This window comes from Pseudorca crassidens, chromosome 8 (genome assembly GCF_039906515.1).
Source record: "Pseudorca crassidens isolate mPseCra1 chromosome 8, mPseCra1.hap1, whole genome shotgun sequence".
NCBI lineage: Eukaryota > Metazoa > Chordata > Mammalia > Artiodactyla > Delphinidae > Pseudorca > Pseudorca crassidens.
The window spans coordinates 32,877,126-32,896,440 of record NC_090303.1 but is presented as its reverse complement, the minus strand read 5'-3'; the positions used below and the strand labels follow the sequence as shown (position 1 = coordinate 32,896,440).

Below are 19,315 nucleotides of genomic sequence, written 5' to 3'. Positions count from 1 at the left end.
ATTTGACACAGACTACAGGATTCGATTTCCTCTTTGATCCTTCTTGCCGGGCCTGAAGTTGGCCTAGATTTTTGTTACTGATCCCTGACTGCTTCCCACTAAGTCCCTCCCTTCCCCTGACACTTCCTCCCTCCTCCAGATGCTCCTAGATGATGTAATTCAACATGCTGGTGGCAGTCAGCTTTGATAACTAAATGCCATCTATCCTCTGAGGAAACTGATTGGGGATAAGTGTGTCTCGTCCAAGGTCACATAGATTATAGTACAGATGAAATCTGAACCTGGGTAAGATGAGTGAAGTGAGTCAGGAAAGCAAATACCATACGATATCACTTATATGTGGCATCTAAAATATGACACAAATGAACTTATCTACGAAACAGAAATGGACTCACAGACATAGAGAACAGACTGGTGGTTGTCGAGGGGAGGGAGAGTGGGGGAGGGGTGAAGTGGAAGTTTGGGGTTAGCAGATGCAAACTAGTATATGTAGAATGGGTAAATAACAAGGTCCTACTGTATAGCACCGGGAACTATATTCAATATCCTGTGACAGATGTAGAGAACAAGGGGGGAAACTGGCGGGGGGTAGTGGTGGTGGGATGAATTGGGAGATTGGGATTGACACCTATACAGTAATATGTATAAAATGGATAACTAATAAGAACCTGCTGTATAAAAAAATAAAAATTCTAAAATTCAGAAAAAAAATATCCTGTGATAAACCATAATGGAAAATATAAAAAAGAATGTGTGTGTATATATATATATATATATATATATATATACACACACATATAATAACTGAATCACTTTGCTGTACAGCAGAAATTAACACAATGTTTTTAAATCAACTATACTTCAATAAAAAAATAAATAAAACAAATTAAAAAAAAAAGAATTTCACTCATTAAGATCAAGGATTTTTGGCTTCATAAAATAGATCCTCACTTGCATTTGCCCTTTGAAAACCCCTAGGCAAACTTCTGTTTATGTAGCTTTGTGGCCCATTAACAAGAGTTAAATCTTTTTAAATGCTTCCAGTGTAATCCATGTGTAGTCTACAAAAACATAAATGGGGAGAAATTAATTTAAAAATTTCTTTTTAAATCTCCTCTTTTTAGTCTTCCTTTGCTCTTTTCTGCTTTCTCTCAGCAGGTGTCCTATGTAGACCTGTGATTTCTGTGAATGAACCACTCATCTTGGGAGAACCAAGCTGTCTGTTCAAAACCCCCTTGAAATCCAAAAGTATAGGAAAAGCACAGAGGCCTCCCTCCCACTCCACTCGGGGGCCTGCGCTGCCCACCTGAGCCTAGAGCTCTAGTTTCAGTCAGCAAGACCTGGGAGCTGAGCCTGCGGGAGGGCCTGGATGGGGGTAGAGGGAGGATGCTGAGACTCAGGCCCAGACGGGTCCCTATTACCGAACCAAACTGGTGAGACCTGAATCTGGTCACAATTAGGCTTCCATTTGCTGGATAACTGACGCTGTTCTTAAAGCAGAGAGGCGAACAATCACACCCTTGTTTGAGAAGTCTGGGCTTTATCTTTGGTTATTTAAGGCAATGAGGACAGACCAGAGTTTCCCACATCTCTCTGGCGCTGAGATTTGTAGCTAATAAGGCAGAAATGCCTGCTCTCACATAGGGCCTTGCTCTCGGAGATAAGCAGCCATTTCTCCAGTCATTAAACACCATCTATCTCTTCTAACCACAACGTTCTCACAGGATATTCTGAACATTTTCCCGTAGCACAGTCTTAAGAAAGCCACACACTGGAGCAGCAGTGAGGAGACTCTCACGAGCTGAGGTGACATGTGATTAGAAGTTGGAGAGACCTGGATTGAAAACTCAACTCAGCCATTAGGCACCTGGTTAACCTTAAGCCTCTCCAGGCCTTTATTCCTCCTGTCTAAAATGAGAATGTTACTACTACTTAACTCATTTATATGCTGTAAAAAATTAAATGGGTTCATGCACATAAAATCCGAACACAGGGCTTGGTCTAACCTGGCACTGACCAATGAACTTGCTGCAAGGATGGAAACGTTCTAGATCTATGTCGTCCAATACAGTAGCACCAGCCACGTGTGGCTGGCGAGCACCTAGAATGTGGCTAGTTTGGGTTTTGTTCTCTAAATTCTTTTCCTTCCTCAAGTCTAAGAGGGAGGTCAGGCCATCTTGTTCCTTAACTCAGGGGCACCAAAACCACTTTGCTGTCACTGCGTGGTTTCTGTAAACCTGAGCTCATGGAGGGGTCACCCTGGGTGGACAGGGAAAGCAGCGATGGAATGGAGGTCATTCTCAGCTCCAGGGTTCCTGCCCAGCTCCCCGGCTGTACCCCGGTGGTGGCAGAACATCAGAGGAGGAAGGCTCAGTGTGGTACCCAAGAGACTGCCTCTCAGGCTGCCTGCCAAAATGCAGAGATTCAGCTCCCAACCGGCTTGGCAATTTGATTTAAAGAAAATAAAGACATTTCTTCACACCCAAGGGGACTGAGAGTCATTCATGCTACATTATTATCATTATCACTTCCACCAGGAAATAAGAAATTCCCAGAGCTTCCCTGGGTGGGACAGAATCACACGGGTGGAGAATGGGGAGAAGGTAGACGGAGAAAATAAACGAGGGGGCAAATACAATACTACGCTGAATGAAGGCGATCCGCTTGCCCACACCAAGAATTCTCTCTGCCTTCCCTTAATAGAGTCACATGACAGTGCCTAGTATTTCACAATTTACAGCCTTGTTCATTATCAGCCTCTGAACTATAACAACTAATTCTTTCTGCTAGGCAAGTAAAAGATATTTTATTCATTACATTATCATCCTCAGAGAGTAACACCCCCGTGGAGGGAGTGAGCTAGTAGGGGAAATCACTGGCTGGCTGGCCAATATTTTAGATTTAACGTGCTGCCTTTAGATTCTCCTAATATTCCATACGCTAACTAAGCCTCCTGAGCCTGTGATGCAAAGGTTCCTTCTCTCTCTAGAACTACACTATGCAGCCTAATAAAAAAAATTTTAAGTGTCTACCAACAGATGATGAGAAGATGTGACACACACACACACACACACACACACACACACACACACACACGCACTGGAATATTACTCAGTTATTAAAAAGAAATTAATTCTGCTATTTTCAACCACATGGATGGAACTAGAGGGCATTATGCTTAGTGAAATAAGTCAGACAGACAAATACTGTATATCTCTTATATGTGGAATATAAAAAATAAATAAGTGAATATAATAAAACAGAAATGGACTCAGACACAGAACGAACTGGTGGTTACTGGTGGGGGAGAGGTAAATGGGGAGGGGCAAGAGAGGGGTAGGGGATTAAGAGGCACTAACTACTATATATAAAATAGATAAGGTACGAGGATATATTGTACAGCACAGGGAATATAGCTAATATTTTATAATAACTTTAAATGCAGTAATCCATAGAAATATTGAATCACTATGTTGTAACCTGAAACATGTTGTAAATCAACTATACTTCAATAATACATTTTTTTAATATTAAAAAATAAAAATTGGAATTAATCAAAATTTAAAATTCTACCCTCAGTCACACAAGTCACATTTCGTGGGCTCAGGAGCCACGGTGGACCACGGTCTCCCTTACTGCCCAGGGCAGATGCAGAGCATTTCCACCCTTGCCACACATTCTGTCATACAACCCTCTAGAAAGGGAGATTATTGAACGCACATCTAGAAAGGTGGTTTAAATGACCATTCCTTGGTTGCTATGAGTAATAACTTATTTTATACTCAAAAATGAGAATAAACCTCATCCAGTTTCACATCCTAGAGAATCATAATCTAGAGTCATGATTTCCTGTAGCACTCATAGCTAAAAATAAAAAGCTAAGTTTTGCGACACACGGCACTTTGCTTTCTTTTGGAAGCTTTAACTGTTTGCTTCCTGAGGACCAATGATGCCCCGACACTCTCGTCCGTGTCTGTGAGCGGCAGTGCCTTTAGTGTACCAAGACCCACTTACTCCCCAAAGGTGATGAGAAACTGGGGACCCATGTTCAGAGTGGACACAGGCAATGCCCTGCTGTCTGGATGGATTAAAATTAGGGCAATTTATGGCTCACCCCAGGGAGACTCGGTCTATAAAAGCCAAGTGACGGGGGGAGTTGCCGTAAAGACGCGGTAATGAAGGCATTTACTACCAACTCTACTGAGGCAAAAAGGGCTCGTGGCTGATTGCCTGGGTAGACTGTCTGCACCAGCTGATTGTTCCCACAATGGCTTGATGTTCCCCTTCGTTTTCCCAATGACGACATGCCTTTAGAGGGCACAGAGGTCGTTGCTGCTATATTGAGCGTTGGAGTATAATGATGCCTCCCATTAAAACCCTTTATCCTTTTGTAATAGGTGTCAGCTGCAGCATGCCTACGCATATTTCTAGAAGTAGCAGGACCAGAATGTAATCATTTAAGTTCCACCCTAAAGAAACAGAAGCTGCTGCAAGACAATGAGGAAAAGCAGACGGTAAAGGAGTCCGTTCCAGGCCATGCCTAGCCCCCGTTCAGCTGCCTGCCGAGATGACCACAGCAAGTCCTTCACAGAGCATCGCCTTGCTTGCACAAGGAAAACTGGCTGAAGTTACATTAATAACAGCGGTTACTTGGGACTTCCCCAGTGGCGCAGTGGTTAAGAATCCTCCTGCCAATGCAGGGGACACGGGTTCGAGCCCCGGTCCGGGAAGATCCCACATGCCATGGAGGGACTAAACCCGTGAGTCACAACTACTGAAGCCCACGTGCCTGGAGCCCGTGCTCCACAACAAGAGAAGCCACCGCAATGAGAAGCCTGCGCACCACAAGGAAGAGTAGCCCCCGCTCTCTACAACTGGAGAAAGCCCACGTGCAGCAACGAAGACCCAACGCAGCCATAAATAAGTAAATAAAATAATAGTGGTTACTAGTTATTAGGGGTTTACTCTGGCAGGCTCAGGGCTTAACATTTAATATGCATTAAGCCATGGAAACCTCCAAAAGCTCTATGAAGGGTCACTGTCACAACCCCACCTCACAGTACCTTAAAGAAGTTAATGAAGTGATAGGTAGTAGCTGAACTTGAACCCAGACGATCTGACCACTGCTATGGGTTTCTGCAGGTCTTCCGGCACAGTGTGATGTCAATTCATCAATATATACCTGTCCAGTCCACCCAGTCTTTTCATCAGCTTCCCTATTCGCCCGATTTAGTGATAAAGCACATGCATCCCAGGGCCAGACCACCTGGGTTCAGGTTCCAGCTCTGCTGCCAGCCACTTGTGTGCTCATCTGGGCTGGTTTTCCATCTCTAAGAAGAGCTGGACACTGATGCCTGGCATCACCTGATGCCGCAATGCAGTCGGAAATGCAGAGTCTCAGACCCCACCACAGACTGACTGAGTCAGAACCTACATTTTAACAAGATCCCCAGGTTTATTTGCACATTAGAGCTTGAACTCCTCACCCCATACTAGAAAATGGCACACTGCAATACATTTTTTCCCTAAGACAGGTAAGTTCCCAGATGAACTGGTTTTATAAGACCAGGCATATATCACAGGTCTAGTTCAACATGTGCATGGAGAGAGCTATGTGCTCCTCAGATGAACACAGATGGGTAAAACCACAGGACTGTTGTGTTGAAAGGTGAGGAAATGAAGCTAGACTGTTGCTGTTAGGACTCAAGTCAATGGGGTAACACTAGCAGTCCAGGTCCCAGAATCCACAAAGGCTGCGAAGGAAGCATCATTTGAGTAAAAAAAAATCTTGGTGAGCATCTGTGCTCACCAAGAGTTCATGCCTAATTAGGTCAAAACCAAGAAGGTGCATCCTGCTCTGGGGACACTGGGTGGCCACGGTGTTCTCTCTGGGACCCGACTGCTCTTCACAGGGGCCATGCAGACCTACATCTGGGTCCGGTCCTCAGATTCCTGGAGCTCTGCTTGCAAGAGTAGCTCTTACGGGCCACTCCCCAGGTATCAATAGCTTTGAGTCAAGGGTCCTGAGCAGCTCAAGCTGTGCCTATTCCTTTCCGGCCCTCCCAATCCCCATGTTCTCAGGAGCTCCCCAGAAACAGAGCTTGAGACAGAAACTCTTGTTCCAATGATTTACTGGGGACATACTCTCAGGAGAAGGGGTGCAAGCAGGGTTGCCAGATAAAACACAGGATGTCCAGTTCAACTTTAATTTCAAATAACCAACAAATAACTTTAGTACAAGTATGACCCAAATACTTCCTGGGACATACTTATACTAAAGAGTTATTCATTGGTTAACTGAAATTTAAGCTGAACTGAGTGTCGTTATTTTTATTTGCTAGATCTGGCCACAGTGGAGGTAAGGGAAGCAAGACAAGTAGGGAAGACAGCTAAGTTAGCCAGGAGGTCACCACAGCTGAAGCCTGAGCCCATGGGGAACCCAGAATGGCAGAGTGTATTCCAGAAGCGTCCCACCTTGGAGCAAGGGGGCTGGCGTTCCGTACTCTCGTGCCCCTCAGTCAACGGCCTCAGTCGGCTGCTGGGCATGTGGATGAGAAGGTGGATCCCATTTGGCCAAAGCAGTTCTCTAGAGATGCAGGGCGGCTAGGAGCTGGCAACAGCCGGTGCTCAGTCAGAGTTGGGGCCTCAACGGTATCCACAACATCTTTTCCAAAACAAACACACACCTACTGGCGATCCTCAGGCCCTTAATCCTCAGCATCTTACTCGTGACTTTAAACTGGGGACCGACCCTGGATCTTTTATTCCCCTTCCACTGGGAATGGATCTGTAGGCAGGGCTTTCAGCAACAGCACGGGGGCCTACTTTATCCACCAGCCGCCAGATCTGCATCACCAGGGCATCGCCAGGTCCACTCTGACTTACTCTGGGTGCTTCTGAGAGCTGGGCTGAGTATCTTCTTCCCATGGTACTTCTAGATCGGGGCTGTTGTTTCACCAGAATGGGAAAGGAGGGAGGGAGAAAAGGTTCCTCGCCAAGTTCCCTCCTTCCAGGCTGTAAGGACTTGATAGCTGATGGATAGGGGATACACTGTCCATGAGCAGCAGCTACAGATATTCCTGGTGCTGTTTGAGATGCACTTGCCCCATTTAAAGCCCAGCAGAAAACTAGAGGTGAAAAGTAATCAGGACCAACGACTTCAGAATTGAGGCACGTAAGAAAAGAGGGAAGATGTTGCCCATTGACTCAGCAAGGAGGCCACAGGAACTATATTCCCAACTTCAGAATCTCCTCTTTCCTCATCGATACTGCTAGTGATGGTTAGTTCCTTGCCAGCTGCAACTAAGTCAGTCCCCCCCACAGTGTGGTCCACGGAACACCAGTTTTGTATATACGCCTTATAAGTGAGATTACTCTGCACACTGTAGCTGTCTCTCTGGAACTTCACAAGGCCCATTTGTGTGATAAAGGCCCTGAGAAGTTCTACAGTAAAGAAAATCAGCTTTTTGCTAATGTACTTGTTTGCAGAACACCAGGAGTTCCGAAGAATAACCTTATCATTCAGGCGAAGCAAAAGGCAGTTACCCGAGGAGCCCCCCCTCCCCAACATCTGCACCTGTGAGTCTGCTTTGGTTCCTCTTATTCCCCCATTACTAGTTTCTTCTGGATTAGAAATAAAGGCAGCTAAATGGTTCACTGGAATCAGAGGCAGTAACACTTGGCTAATGTCAGGCCTGTTACCCAGTAGATACCTCACACCATCCTCACCTCCTATGTGACATCCACACCTAGAATAAATTGAGGAGAGTAAAGACAAGAGAGCCCAGGTTCTCTCAGAAGCTGCCAGATGGGGGAGCTCTCGGCATCCCATGAGACAAACACGTCACAGGGTGCCGCAGGCTCAGGAATTGGGAGAGCATTGCTCTTTTGCCTTTTGTAAAGAAAAAACTGCTGAGGGACTTCCCTGGTTGCGCAGTGGTTAAGAATCCACCTGACAATGCAGGGGACACAGGTTCGATCCCTGGTCCAGGAAGACCCCTCATGCTGTGGAGCAACTAAGCCCGTGCGCCACAACTACTGAGCCTGTGCTCTAGAGCCCGCGAGCCACAACTACTGAGCCCATATGGCACAATTACTGAAGCCCGCGTACCTAGGGCCCGTGCTCTGCAACAAGAGAAGCCACCACAATGAGAAGCCTGCTCACCGCAACTAGAGAAAGCCCATGTGCAGCAACAAAGACCCAATGCAGCCAAAAAATAAATAAATAAAATTGAAAAAAAAAGAAAAAACTGTTGAGGAAAAAACATCCAACTCTATACCTCACACTGAGGAGAAAAGAAAACAATGAAACTTGCTCATTCTGATACTTGGGAGAAAAGTGTCATCTTAGAAGGAAGTAATAACCAGTGTTGTTTTGCCATGTTTAACCCATTTTTGTTCTATCAAAGGGTGAGGGATACAGACAGAAAATACCCACTTACCCTCGAATTAAAGAAGCAAGAAATGTGGGAAAGCTTCTTGTAGATATTATTTGGGAGGCAATGAGAGGGTCTTTCTGTCCCCAATTTATTTCTTAACATAACTTACTAATACCCCAAATTCCACAATTAGAGATTCACTCCTTTGAATTAGGTCAGTTGTTCTCAATGACGGATGATTCTCCAAAAGATTGCTGTCTCACCCCCAGAGTTTGATTCAATAGAACCAGAGAATCACACATCCAACAAGGTCCTCAGGGATGCTGATGCTGTGGTTCAGGGACCCCACTTTGAGAATTACTGGTTACAAGGCCTGAATGAGATAATGCATGTACAGAAGTAACTAGCAGTATAATGCCTGGCATATATAAGCCCGCCACACTCAGTGGGTCTCAAACTTGGCTGCACGTTAGAATCTCCTCGGGATCTTGTAAAAATTCCAGTGTTCTGTCTGCACCCCAGACCAGTCAGATCAGGGTCCCAGACATCACTGCTTTTTGAAGCTCCCAGGTGATTCCACTGTGCAGCCAGGGTTCAGCTGCACGGCAGTAATGGTACCTTAGAGTCACTTGCATTCATTGAATCCTCTCTGATTTGTAATAGCCGCTGAGGGAAGCCGACGGGAAAGGCTCGGGTGTACCAGCACCACCGTTGGGCCAGTGCTGCCTCTGGAAGGACACGCTGGGCCTAGATGAACAGGCCAGGGGAACCACGCAGCTCCAGTGATTCCAAACTGGCCTCTAAGACCTTTGCTCCTACCTTGTCACTGATGGTCTCCACTCCTCTCCCAACCTTCTGTGTAGAGTCCCAAGGGTCTCCTCTCCAGCACTCACCCGCTCACTTCTCTGCATGGTCGACAGCCCCATCCCCTCCTCCAACTGCAGTGCTGTCCTCAGAAAAGCCCCTCCAAGGCACTGTCCTAGCCAGCAGCTAGCCAGGCGTCGGTGCTCAGAGCCCAGTCTTTCTACCCCCTGGAGAGCGAGGGCATCAGACCACATCTTCTCTATCCCCATGCACTCGGTGTGTTTTGGCCCTCACCAGTCCTCATCTAATGTCTACAATTCCTCCTACACCGATTCCCCCCACCTCGAGGAATCCTCACCTCCCTTCCTGTCTGCCCCCGACTCTGCCAAGGGGCAGTCCCGCTAAAATACACAGCCCCTGCTCTCACTCCCTCTCAGGCAAACCTTCCCACGGGGTCTACCCTTTCCTTCCAGCCACACTGGCATCTGTACCCGCAGCCCCTCGTATCTGGGCTGCCCCAGGGACTCTCATGCCTTTCGACCCCTGCCCAGCCCTCTCAGCTCACCCAGCCCCTCTCAGGAAGAGATCTCAGAAGCTGTACTCCCCACCCTAAAGGCCCAGTTATGAGAGAGGCTGTTACTATAAGTACTGGGTCATCGTCATGATCGGTTTGTCTCTCCAACTAGAGAGGAGAAAAGGAGAAATCTTCACTGATAACAAGAACTAATCTATCATTTCCATTATTTGTTTTTCAGCCTTGCAGAAACCAACATGAGAAAATGACCTCTGCTCCAAGGAACTCGCATCCAATCGATCTGAGTTTCCAAAAATGTCACCATGATCTTGGGTCTAAACCTAACTAAAAATAAGAACTAATAGTCTGAGAAAGATTTCTTTCAGTTATATGACTATTTGTTTGGAAACTTACAAAAGCTCTAAAAATTAAAGCAGATTTTGTTACACATTTACCATACTGCCTTTCCAAAGCAAGAACAGTAATACAGGCACAGAAATATAAGACTGAGCAAATCATACCAATGCCCTTATCTGTTTGAGTATTGAGATCAGGACTATTCTTAGCACCAACCCCCCCAAAATGGTTACAGTCATCGTGACCCATCCCTGAGGTGGGAGACCCATGACAAGGGGCTGCTTCACTCCCACCGGTCACCACAGAGATGCTGCTGCTGCAGAACCCTCCAGCCACATCTAGAACAGGTGGCCACACAGTGTCCCTGACCTCCGCCTCCCTTCTCTCCTGGCTCTTCCTCCACTCCCCTCCCAGGGACAGCAGCCCCATCCATGTGGCCTCAAGACCCTGCAGGTTGCCCAAGCAGCTGCCATTTCCTCTTCATCCCCTGCCCCACCTATCCTTCCCACAGCGCCGGATTCCTTCTGCAGGTTTCCTGTGGAGCCCTGTATTTTTGCGGGTTTGGGAGGTCACGGGGTGGGGGTGGGTGGGGGGAGTAGAGAGAAAGGAAGAGCTTTATTATCTGATCCACACCTCCCCATCATCTGTTATCCTACGAGCCAGAGCAAAGGAGAGCGTCTCTGAGTGACCTGGTCACCCTGTGGGCTCCACGCCTCTGGACAGTGGACCCCAGCCCTCCCTGCTTCTCACCCTTACTGTGCTGCACTATACCCTTCTTTCCAAATATTAAATTCAACCTTGAAATGGAGACCCAGTGGGATTTAAAGTAACCCCCTTAGCTCTAACAAAAGAAGATGGGAACTGCTGTTCATGGTTGGCCCACCAAGCTTCACAGGGGATCATCACAGATGATAATCCCAACAGCCCCTTGCGAGGAAACCACTGCTGGCTGCTGTCCTGCAGGGCACAGCAGTGACGGGGACTATGGAACATGAAGACTTGACCTCCCGGGGCCCCGTCCCTAACTTCCCAAGCACAGGGTCTTTGGCCTGCTGTCCCCCAAGGTGGCACATGCAAAGGTGGAAACTGAGCAGAATCCTAGAGAAAAGGGAAAAGGATTTCACGTTTTGCTGAAGACAAGTCCCCAGATGGATAGGGGAGTCGGGTGAATGAGAAAATGACTAGCAGTTGCAAAGACTGGGGTCACAGTAGCCTGAGACACACTGTTCTCATCCAGTGGTGTGTGTAGTGCTGTTTTTTTTTTTTTTTTTTTTTTTTTTTTTTTTAAATTTATTTATTTATTTTATATTTATTTTTGGCTGTGTTGGGTCTTCGTTTCTGTGCGAGGGCTTTCTCCATTTGCGGCGAGCGGGGGCCACTCTTCATCGCGGTGCGCGGGCCTCTCTCTCACTATCGTGGCCTCTCTTGTTGCGGAGCACAGGCTCCAGATGCGCAGGCTCAGTAGTTGTGGCGCACGGGCTTAGTTGCTCCGTGGCATATGGGATCTTCCCGGACCAGGGCTCGAACCCGTGTCCCCTGCATTAGCAGGCGGATTCTCAACCACTGCGCCACCAGGGAAGCCCCTGTAGTGCTGTTTTTTGACCCAAGGCTTTTTTGAGAATGAACAATCACAGAGCGGGCAACAGCGACACCTGCTGGTTGCAACAGAGTCAAGCCTGGTAAAAAGAAACCAAGACTCGGGGTCTGTCATGATCTTTCTATTTGTTGTTTTGGGATTTCTGATTTACCTGGTACCGTTATGGAAGCTATTGTTGTAGTTAATAACATATTTTGATCAGTAGTTTTCACAACATTCTTGGAGCAGCAGGGAACATAATATAGCCAAAGCACGATACTCGAACAATATTAAACTCTTCATTGCACTGTAAATGGACTCTTCCTAATACTATAAGGTGCGGTACCCTCAATAAATACAACTGATATGAACGATAATAGGGCACTGTTATGGTCTGAATCGTGTCCTCTAAAAAGATGTTGAAGTCCTAACCCCAGTAACTGTGAACGTGACCTGAAATGGAAAATAGGATCTTTGCAGATACTCAAGTTAATGAGGTCATTAGGATGGGCCCTAATCCAAAACGGCTAGTGTCCTTGTAAGAAGGGGAAATTTGGACACAGGGACAGCCATGCGCACAGGGATGACACCACTTGAAGATGACGGTCAAGAGCAGGGTGTTGCATCTACAAGCAAGACATGCCAAAGATTGCCAGCAAACCACTAGAAGCTCAGAGGAAGGCGAGAAACAGATGCTTTCAGGAAGAAGCCAATCCTGCTGCCACTTCAGTCTCAGACTTCTCACCTTCAGAACCTTGAGACAAATTTCTGTTGCTCTAAGCCATACAGTTTGTGAGACTTTGTTACGGCAGCCCTAGAAAACTGATACAGCCACTCATTATAATTTGAAGAGTCTGCTTACATTGTAGCCTCAGCTGGGTAGAGGCATTTGTGATATAACCAAAGAACTCAAGTGGGTTCTAACCCCACTTACCAGTTGTGTGGCTTTAAAGCTCAAAGATGCTGAGCAGGTTACTCACCCAGTTGCCTTGTCTAGAAAATGGGACCACCAGCAACTTCCTTGGAGTTGATATGTATCCTTGATGAGCTCAGGCACATGACTGTGGCCTATTAATTGGAAAGGGTGACAATTATACATGGTTGTCACAAGAAGTGTTACTATGCCTCCATCTAACCCCAGCCAGTTCTGCCCAGAATAAGGCCACTTATGTGCCCCTGCAACCAACTTTGTCTATGCCTTTGGAGGTTAACCTGTAGGGAATCAATTAACGCCCCCTTCTCTGTTGCTGTCAGTTGGGACTGGACAAAGGGAGGCACCAGCAGTTGATCAGATGGCAAGAGAACAGAGATGCTAAGGCTTTTATCCCCCTGGTGCCCTCCCCGTTGGGTCACCAGGAGCTGACTGTGTCATCTGTGGAAGGCTTCAGCAACTGTCAGGCAACTATCTCTCTACAGCTACCCTCTCAGGGTTCCAGAAATTCTGGCCTCTCCTTGTCCCTTCAGGCTTAGGAGGCAACAGATCCCTGTAGGGCTCTGCACTAAACATGACCCATTTGCTTGTATTCCACCTATACCTTGGTAAATAATCCCTTTAGTAAAGGCTCCTCAAAGTATCCATTTCGAGTATGCCATCTTTGGCCTGCCAGGACTCTAACTGATTCAGGAATTAGTTTAGAAGTGGCCTTAGGAAACAAAAGCCTCAAAATGCATTTGTGAGAATGTTTTGCTCGTGTATTTGAGGACTTCATGGACAAACTCCTTTGTTGTTGGAAATGGAACACAGGTAATTCATGACATGAAGTAGCATCATGATCACCCCACTATTCACCAGTTGTTGCGTAGTACAGGTGGAGTGTAAGACACGGGGAATGTGTAATACATCCAATTTTGTCTCAACAAAACTGGAAAAAAATAGACACAATCATTTGCAGTTCCTCTTACCAAGAGCTAGACTTTATTTCTCCACCACGATTCTGGCCTTAGCCATCTTTTTCCTGTTGGCTGTTGGGATATTAACAAATGTGACACAAGCAGAAGCTGCAGAAGTGCTTGTGCATTTCTGCATTTATGGCTTGCCTTTCTCTTCCTGCTCTTGGGCAGCCTTAGGCTACCATGTGAGGACACCCAGGCTGGCCTCCTGGAGGATGAGGCCCCATGAACAGAGACCCTAGCTATCCCTGTCATCTCCAACATCCCAGCTGAGGCCCCAGTCATGCCATTCTCGACCATCCAGCACCAGTCGAGTGGCTCAGACCTGAGAAGAGTGACCAACTGACCCGCAGAATCGTGAGCAAATAAAACGATCGTTTTCTTATACCATTCTGTTCTGGGGTGGTTTGTTACACTTCAAAGGCTAACTGAAAAACAGTAATTATAGAGATTGTAGTGTCCACTGACTTATTCTAATGGAACAAGAGAGAGTGTAGAGAAACAGGAGAAAGTGAAGGCCAGGAATGCGCAACTAAGACCAGAAGTGGAAAGCCGGTAGCCTGTAGGGCAGCTCTGAAGGAATCCTGCGTCTCCTGTAATCCCAGGGAAACGTAGCTGGGGCCCAAGCCCGACACCTGGTTGTCAGGGCTGCAAAACTGCAACCAACAAGTAGATATTCAAACCCACGCGTCTCTCAAACTAAGACAGTTTCAAAGTGCAGTCACCACGCCAGCAGCAACAGTGTCAGCTGGGGACTTGTTAGAAATGCAAATTCTGAGCTCCACCAAAAGCCTAATGAATCAGACTTCTGGGGGTGAGGCCCAGCTGCAGAGGATTACCAAGTCCTCCAGGTGATTCTGCTGCAGGCTACAATTTGAGAGCCACGGCACTAAAGGCAATCTCTGACGGGAAAGGAGTGGGACTCCGAGATGGGGTATTTGAGCAGACATGGATGAAGCTGAGAATTCTGAACCCCCCATTGCCCCTAAAATCTGCGACCCTCTCCCATCCAAGGATGCTACCTACACCTGCAGAAAAGCTTTCAAGGACTACCGGGATGAGCCTCCAGGCCTACAAGAAGGTTTAGATCTCAGTGTAGCCCAGATAAGCCCTAGGCCTGCTCTGACCTCATCAACCGGTGGGGCAGGAGCCTAGGGAGTGTGTATGAGAATGAGTTCTAAGGTTGATAGATGAAAGAGAATGAAATCTAAGCAGTGGCACGCGGGAGCCGGCTTGTGAGGGCCAATGGTTAAATTGTCAAGAATTTTATGAGATCCTTGTTAGACATAGCCCTTTTTAAAACTTAAATCATATAAACTTACAGTTAGGTATATTAAGACTAAAGGTAATACTCAAAACGCATCACTTCTATTTATCTTCACTACACCGTACAATTATCCATGCTCTTGAGGTTGTTTGCCTCTACTGTATCTCTATAATGGAAACACTGCATAACGGTGGGCTGCTCTGCATCTCTTCCCAAATCTGTGTTCAGTAACAAGATGTCCACAGCTTGAAGTGAGCGGTGGGGAGAATATTTACAACCTGGAAATTGGCGAACACTAAGTCAGGATTTTCTCCCTAGCTTGCCGCTTGTTAAACGGTTACCAGCCTACCCCTCACCTGATAATGGCTAAATTAATCTTTGTGGCCGTACTGGTCTGAGACTCAGGATGTAATGTTTGCTCTGGAACCTGGGAGTGACATACGTTGAAACTTGGATTCAGTGGTGGCTGAGGTCATTTCCTTTCACTGCTGTGGTAAATGGCCACACACTTGGTGGTGTAATATCAAGAGTATAAAGTGTGATCTGGGACTCATTAAGCTTGGGAGTTCACAAGTCCAACATGGGTCTCACTAGGCTAAAATCAAGGTGTGAGCAGGGCTGCATTCCTTTCTGGGGGCTCTAGAGAGAATCTGTTTTCTTACCACTTCCAGATGCCCCGCATTTCTTGGCTTCAGCCCCCTTCCTCCATCTACCGAGCCAGCGTCTGCAGGTTGAATCCTCCTCGAGAGGCTGTTTCTCACACTGACTCTCCTGCTTTTCTCTTCTCCGTTTAATGAGGCTTGATTACATTGGGACCACCTGGCTGACCCAGGCTCCTCTCCTTATCTGAAGGTCAGCTGATAAGCCCCTTAATCCCATCTGCGAGTCTCCTGCCTTCCACAGTGGCCTCCAGTCAGAGGGAATCATCAGAACCTCCCGGCAAAGCCTCAGGGAGATGGGAACAGCAGAAGCAATCTACAGGCAGACCTCATTTTATTGCACTTCGCAGATAGTGCCTTTTTCACAAATTGAAGGTCTGTGGCAACCCTGAGTCAAGCAAGTCTATCGGCACCGTTTTTACAAAAGCATTTGCTCACTTTGTGTCTATGTGTCACATTTTGGTAGTTCTCCCAATATTTCATATTTTTTCATTATTATTATATTTGCTATGATGATCTGTGGTCAGTGATCTTTGGTGTTACTAGTACAGAAATATTATGACTTGCTGAAGGTTCAGACTTTTTAGCAATAAGGTATTTTTAAATTAAGGTACATACATTACTTTTTAGACATGTGCTATTGCACACTTAATAGACTATAGTAGAGTATAAACATAGCTCTTATATGCTCTGGGAAACCAAAAAATTCATGTGACTCACTTTATTGTGATACCGCTCTGATGCAGTGATCTGGAACTGATCCCGCAACATCTCCGAGGTCTACCTGTACTACATATGTGAAACCTGCTCAGACTCCCTCACCGCACTTCAACCACACATACACACACACATGCACACACATACACCCAAGCGCGCCCCACTGGTAGATCTTGGAGCACTCTCCACACACAAAAGCATTGCAAAGTTTGTGCGAGGGGCAACTGCACAGAGCTCTATGACAAGCTCGTGGTGGCTGTCTTCTGCGGGTAGAAGATGACCTGAGGGTGCTGCCTGGAATTAGAGTCCCTGAGCTCAAGGAGAATAACAATCAGCACCACTGATCCGATACACAAGGTGGGTATAATTACCACAATACACCAGCCACAAGAGCAGAATGGTACCACAGGGATTTGTGGCTATGCTTAATTGATTTTGGTACCCTTAGAAATGAAATCAGTGGGTAGCCTACTAAGATGCTGCCGGACATATATAGGCAGAAAAAAATGTGGACTGGGGGCCACAAACCTAACTCAAATTATCCTCTTTCCCAGTTCCAGACCCGGAGCCCTCAGATGAACCTCCAAGCATAGAGTATAATGCAGCCACAGAGTATAATAAGAACTTTCTTCCAAAGCTTTCCCAGAACATACTGTGGCCATTTACCCTGATAACTGGGACTGGAGAAAGGGAAATATACAAACCTCCCAGGAGTTATTAGATATTTGCTCTGAATTGACATGAATCCCCAGAGACCTGCCTGAGCTATCACCAAGGACCACCACTCAGAATGGGAGCTTATGGAGGGCAGGTGATGGGTTGTGTGTCCTGGCCCAAGTCCCTCTCACAGTAGGGCCAACATGGACACTTGTGTGGTTATTTTCTCATTCTCGGGATGTATAAAAGGAAAAACATAAACCTGGCAACTGGCAGAACGCTCACATTGGCTCCCTGGCCTGTGGAGTAGAGGCCATTATGGCTGGAAGGGCCCGAAGGAATCCCCTGTAATCCCTGAGAATTGTCAAGTTTAGTGCTGACATCAATGACTTGAAAGATGCAGAGGTGGTGATTTCTATTGCACCCTCATCTTGCTTGGCTGGTGTAAATTCTTGAGGGGTCATAGAGAATGGCTGTATTTTCACTAATTAGGTACTTTTGGATTTTTAATATGAATTCTTGGTTTCCTTGGGGGAAAGAAAAGTTTTTCAAAGGAAGACCTAAAACTCAGAATCCATCATGACAAAGATGGATCAATTTGAATATATAAAGGTTAAAATTTTCCGTATGAAAGAATTAGGTGAAAAGATAAAATAACTAGAAAAAAAAAGGTATTTGGCACCCAGATAACAAAGGACTCATTTACTTAACATATAGTGAACACTTGCAAATCACTTAAGGAAACCTACAATCCAGTAGAAAATTGGGAAAGAAGCACAAATAGAAAAAGAAATCCCAAAGGCTCATAATTAAATAGATGGAATTACAACAGTGAGAAACCATTCTTCTTTGCCTTGTGCATTAGTAAAATATTTTAAAATTTAAAAAAAAAATTTAAATACAAAATGTTAGCAAGGATATGGAAAATAAACATGTTAATATATTATGTAAATTGCAACAACCTTTTAAAACGATAATTTGGGGACTTCCCTGGCGGTCCAGTGGTTAAGACTCCACACTTCCAATGCAGGGGACGCGGGTTTGATCCCTGGTTGGGGAACTGGGATCCCACATGGCGCATGGTGCGGCCAAAATTAAAAAATTAAAAATTGTAATTAAAAAATTAAAAATGATAATCTGGCAAGACTCCATCAAATGTAAAATGCACATCATCTTTGACACGACAGTTCCACTTCAAAGAATCTATCCTCCACGATAATTGCGTATGTGTAGGAAGATGCCGCTGAAGCAATGACTGGTTAGATCAAACCTGGAAGCTCTCTAAATGGCCATTGTTTAAAGGGCTGTGTGAAATAGAAAACTGAAAGCCTGAATACTTGGACTCTGTCTTGGTTAAAACTGTAGTTGGAAACTGTGACCCACAAGTTTCCGTGATATTATGAAAACTTTGAATAAAGTTGTTAATATGTTTTTGATAAGTGAAGCACCTGGTTAGCTGTGATCTTTTGCTTAAAAAGATAAAGAAAAGTTAGAGAATAACTTCCAACTGATTACTGTAACATTAAAATAAGTCAGTACTTACTCAGTATCTTGTGCAGATGAAGGTGCGTTTCTATCCAAGTCAGTTTACTGAAAAGGGCAAAAAGAGTTCCTAATATTTAGAGGTTTGTTATCTATCAAGACCGTTGACCTATTACTTAAAAACCACACATTTGTCATTGGAAACTGCACATAAATGCTTATTTTAGAGGATTGTGTTTGTTCTCTGAGAGACTATGTTTGCATAACAGATTTAACTGCTTATCAACTCCAGACACTTAACCATTCACTATGACCTCATGGGTCTTAGAATAATAAACAAAACCACATGAAAACTGTGAAGTTTCTCTTGGAGTTAAGAATGTAGCTTCATTTGGGCTTTGTCCTGTCACTGGTTTATGAAAGTAAAACAATCTTTAAATGGTGTTAATATCAGATTCGTTATTTAAAACACAATTCAAAACAGTTTATCTTTTTTAATTCGTTAAATAAACTATGGGATACCAAAACAATGAACAAAGGAATAGAGTAAATCTGCAGTGGTTCTCAAATCTGAGCATAGAGGGTTTGACAAACACTCACCATCAAGCCCAGTTGGAGTTTCTGATTCACTTGGTCTGGAATGGGGCCTAAGAATGTGCATTTCTAACAAGTTCCCTGATGATGCTGGTGTAGTTGGCAGGGGACCACACTTAGAGAACAGCTGCTTCAAAGTCATGAAGGAGCTCTCTATACACTGATGTAGAAAGAGTCCCCAAGGCACAATAGATTAAAAGAACAAACAAAAGACTGATAGGTATGTCTCATCTGCTTATGTAGACAAATGGACTTATCCATGCTTGGGAAATGACTGGAAGAAAATATGAGGTTGGAGACGTTTCTTGGGGGCAGTAGGCAAGGATGGGAAAGAGACTCACCTACATCGTATATCTCTATACTGCTTCGGTTTACCACGTGCATGTGTTAGATTTAAAATAATAATATTTAAAACCGAAA

The 19,315-nt window shown here is 45.4% G+C and overlaps 1 long non-coding RNA gene across 4 annotated transcripts in view; it reads right to left on the bottom strand.

Annotated features, from left to right (window-relative positions):
* Positions 1-19,315, bottom strand: part of LOC137228971 (uncharacterized) — a 274,669-nt gene that overhangs the window by 88,987 nt on the left and 166,367 nt on the right. For all 4 annotated transcript variants that reach the window (XR_010945469.1, XR_010945471.1, XR_010945472.1 and 1 more), the window contains exon 4: positions 12,610-12,697. This is a non-coding gene — a long non-coding RNA (uncharacterized lncRNA). The remainder of the gene's footprint in view (positions 1-12,609; positions 12,698-19,315) is intronic.